Source organism: Narcine bancroftii, chromosome 2 (assembly GCF_036971445.1).
Source record: "Narcine bancroftii isolate sNarBan1 chromosome 2, sNarBan1.hap1, whole genome shotgun sequence".
NCBI classification, from domain to species: Eukaryota; Metazoa; Chordata; class Chondrichthyes; order Torpediniformes; family Narcinidae; genus Narcine; species Narcine bancroftii.
This window is the reverse complement of record NC_091470.1, coordinates 357,898,563-357,903,170: the sequence shown is the minus strand read 5'-3', so window position 1 is coordinate 357,903,170 and position 4,608 is coordinate 357,898,563.

Here is a 4,608-nt window from a genome sequence, read left to right as displayed (position 1 = left end):
GTAGTTCAATATTAGATTTTAAAAAATCATAAATTTTGTCATTTTTTCCTTTATTTTAAGTTTGGTATAATTGTTTATAGAATCTTTAAAAATTTTCATTAATCTCCAATGTGATCTGGTTATAGTCTTTTCTTGTCACTAGAATGGTTCTTTTAGCTTGTTCTGTTTTAAGTTGCCAGGCCAATATTTTATGTGTTTTCTCTTAGTTCATATTATTTTTGATTTGTTTTCATTATATATTTCTCTACTTTATATGTTTATAGTGTTTCGTATTTTAATTTTTTTTTGCCAAATCTCTTTTTCTCTGTGTCTTCTCTTTCTGCTAATTCCTTTTCTATAATTGTTCTCTTTTTCCAACTGTTCTAATTCCAGATTATATTCCTTTTTACTTTGTTGTAGACTAATTATTTGTCCTCTAATATTGTATCCCATAAAATGAATTTATCTTTTACTGATTTCATATTTATCTTGAAGTATGTTTTAATTTGTTGTTTAATATATTCTTTGAAATCTTGTCTTTTTAACAGTGTAGGATTAAGTCTCCATCTATATGTCTTTGGTGGGGCATCCTCTAATTCAATTGTTAATAACAAGGGAGAGTGATCAGATAATAATCTTGCTTTATATTGTATTATTTTAAACTCTTCCTTGGATCTGTGCCGATAACAAAAACATGTCTATTCTTGAGTAGGTCTTATGTTTATTTGAGTCGGGTGAATATCTCTCTTTTTGGTGTTGTTTCCTCCATATATCAATTAGTTTCATATCCTCCATTGATTTTTAGTGTAAATTTAGTTACTTTATTCTTATTGTTAATTCTCTTCCCAGTTTCGTCCATCATTGGGTCCAAGTTGCAGTTGAAATCTCCTCCAAGCAAGATATGTCCTTGTGTATCTGCTATCTTTAGGAAGATGTTTTGCATAAATTGCTGGTCTTCTTTGTTAAGTGCATAGATGTTTAGTAAATTCCAAAATTCAGAAAAATCTGGCACTTACTTTGTCATTACATATCTGTTGGATCTGTTAATTTTTTTTATGTTGATTGGTAGATTTTTGTTGACTAATATAGCTACTCCCCTGGATTTTTAATTATATGATGATGCCACTACATGGCCTACCCAGTCTCTCTTCTGTTTACTGTGTTCTATTTCAGTTAAGTGTGTTTCTTGCACAAAAGTGATGTCAATTTTTTTCTTTTTTAGTAATGTAACCTCTTCCTTTTAATTTGATTGAGTATTCCATTAATATTTATATTAATATAATGTACCATCTTATGCCTCTTTTTTCAATTCTCTCTTGTCTCCTCAACTCTTCCATCTTTTTCTCCAATATTCTGAAAAAAATTATTTTTGCACATTTCAATACATGACACAGTTAAAAAACAAATTATCCTAGAAGCTCCTACTAACATTAAAACATAAAATATTCCTACCTAAAATAATTAAAGTCCCCCCTGTATTGGGTTGTCTTTGACTCCTTGCCAGACAACCACAATTCTGTTATCTATTTGGGTTGCAGTAATAACCACAAGTGTCAACAGATTTTGCAGTAGCAGTTCTTTTCCTCTCCCTAGCCCCCCCCCCAGAGAAACACTAAATATTTTTAAAAATGTAACAAAGCTTTTTTCCCTTTTTCTTATTATTTTTCCCTCCTTATCTTTGTCAAACTTCAACTTTATATTTACATTATTATCTTTACAATTAATTTCTATACATTGTTTTGATAGTGTTTTCTTAAATACTTCTCATTTCGTTGTCTGTCTGGCAGTTGTTCAGCAAAGTGTTGGGCATATTTTGGGTCTGAGAACAGTCTATTTCTTTCCCCTGGAATAAATACTTTTAATATTGCTGGATGTCGTAGATTAAAATTATATCCTTTTCTTCCATCATGTCTGCTTTGTCAAGTTAAATTATTTTTTTCTTTAGGAGCTTGAAGCTGATGTCTGGATAGAAAAGTATTTTATGTCCTTTATATTCCAGTGGTTGTTTATTTTCTTTAACTTTATCCTTTGCCCACTCTAATATTTTTTCTCTCATTGTGTGTCTTAGTAACTTTATTATTATGGAACGTAGATTGAATAGAAATTGAAAAAATGTGTTCTTTCTCTAGATGCAGAGAAAGCTTTTGATCAGGTGGAGTGGGGCTTCTATTTGCATTCCTGGAGAAATTTAATTTTGGACCATGGTTTATCAAAAGGTTAATTTATTATATTTATGTCCTACTGCTTCAATTTTTACTAATCTACAACAATGAAAACCTTTTAATTTTCAACAGGGTACTCATCAAGGCAGTCCTTTAAGTCCATTACTTTTTGCTTTGGTGTTAGAACCAGCAATTGTCCTTCGTGAATGCAGAGAATTTAGAGGGATTTATAGGAAGGGCATTGAACATAAAAAAAAATTATATGCAGATGATCTTTTGCTTTTTGTATCTAAGCCAGTTGCTTCTTTACCAAGCATATTTGCTAAGTAAATTTAGTCAATTTTCAGGACATAAATTTAATCTACACAAGAGTGAACTTTTACCTCTAAATGGTTCAATACCAAGTTATTTTAATTTTCCTTTTAAGATTGTGAATGACCAATTTACCAATTTTGGTATTACAATTGCATAAACATCTTTTTAAGGAAAATGGAATCTGTTTTATTTAATCATGGTACTCTTATCAAGATGGTTACCTTTATCGATTTCCACGATTGGCTGAATCAATTCTATTAAAATGAACATTTTACCTAAATTTTTGTATCTTTTCCAATCTATACCAATTTTCATTCCTAAATCTCCCCCCCTCCCCCCAATTCACTTATATCTTATATATGGCAAGGAAAATTCCCCCACTTAAATAAAGTTCATCTTCAAAAACCTAAAAAGAATGGTGAATTAGCATTTCCTAATTTTATATTTTATTATTGGGTGGTCAATATACATAACTCGATTCTTTTGCTACCATTTGGTAATTGAGTTGACCGCCCTACATGGGTAGAAATTGAACTAAATTTTGTTTAAGATAATGTGAGTGGGAAGGGAAGGCTGAGAATCACTGCTCTAAACCCAATTGTGACTGAAATATGTTGCTTGAGAAAAATTGTCATTGGCCCATTTCCTTTGGAGTTTGAAACTGTACACATAGGAAGTCAATGAGGTACGGTTAAAAGAGTGGTTTTCAAACTTTTTCTTTCCGCCTTAAGCAATCCCTTACCAATCACAGAGCACCTATGGCATAGGGATTAAAGTGGTATGTGAGTGGGAAGAAAAAGGTTGAGAACCACTGCTTTAATTCAAAGCTGAATTTTAATTTTGATTAAATGGAAAGCTAACACTCCATCTACACACACGTAATGTGGATAAGGGATATTATGTCTTGTTTCTCCAGAACAAATTAGATATGCTATCAAGGATTCAAATTTTGTTACAAAAGATATAGGGCCCATTTATGGAGTATGATCATAATCTTAAGAACCAGTGGTTCTGGAATTTTGCTGATGTGATGTCCCCTCTCCAAGTTGGTGGCACTTGATTCAGACACGTCAACGTTCAACCTTGCTTAGAGGATGGAGTTTTAACTTTTTTGTTAAATTTTACTTTTAATGCCATGCTTGTACTCTGGGTTTCCTTATCATGAGTATTATTTCTATTTTTTTTTAATCTTGTAGCACATTGTATAATTATATTGATTTATTGGCAGCATCTATCGAGTGTAATGATCAGTCAACATTTCTATTGGGACCCACTATTGAGACCTAAAAAAGTATTTAATGTGAACTAGTCGTAAATGTTTTGTCATGTACAGCCAAACCCAAATGTTGATATAAATAAGTAGTTCAGAGATTTCTCTCATGTTGCCGGGACTTGAGGCACTGAGTTACAGGGGAGGTAAACAAATGAGGGGAAATTTGATTGAGGTATTCAAGATTTTGATGGGTATGGACAGAGTAAATGCAGGTAGGGTTTTTCCACTGAGGATAGGTGAGATACAAAGCAGAGGTCATGGGTGAAGGGTGAAATGGGAAGTTTAGGGGGAACTTCTTCACACAGAGTGGTGGGAGAGTGGAAAAACCTGCCAGCTAAAGTGGTGAACTTTGACATGCATGGATGAGAGGGGCATGGAGGACTATGGACTAGGTGCAGGTCAGTGGGCCCCGAGGCCGAGGTGAGGAGAACCCTATCCAAGGTAAACCCACACATAGCAGCAGGTCCAGACAACATAACTGGTTGAATACTGAAGGACTTCAAAACCTCACTGCAACAGTCCTTCATTCCCACAGTTTAAGACAGTTACCATCATCCCGGTACCTAAGAAGGCCTCAATGATTTCTGCCCTGTGGCTGCTGTTCATTGACCTCAGCTTGGCGTTTAATATCATTCTCCAGAGGCTGGTGGAGAAGCTGTCCTCATCGAGACACCCCTCTCTGTAATTCAATCCTGGACTTCCTAATGAAAAGATCAAGACCAGGTCGGTAGCAACATTATGGTGTTTTATCAGGTTGTGCAATCACATGACAATATTCTTGATTTGACCATGCAGAATAATAGTTTGGCATACACTAGAAGGGCCCATTTCTGTGCTGTAATGTTCACTAGTTCAATAAACCACAAATAACACAAAACA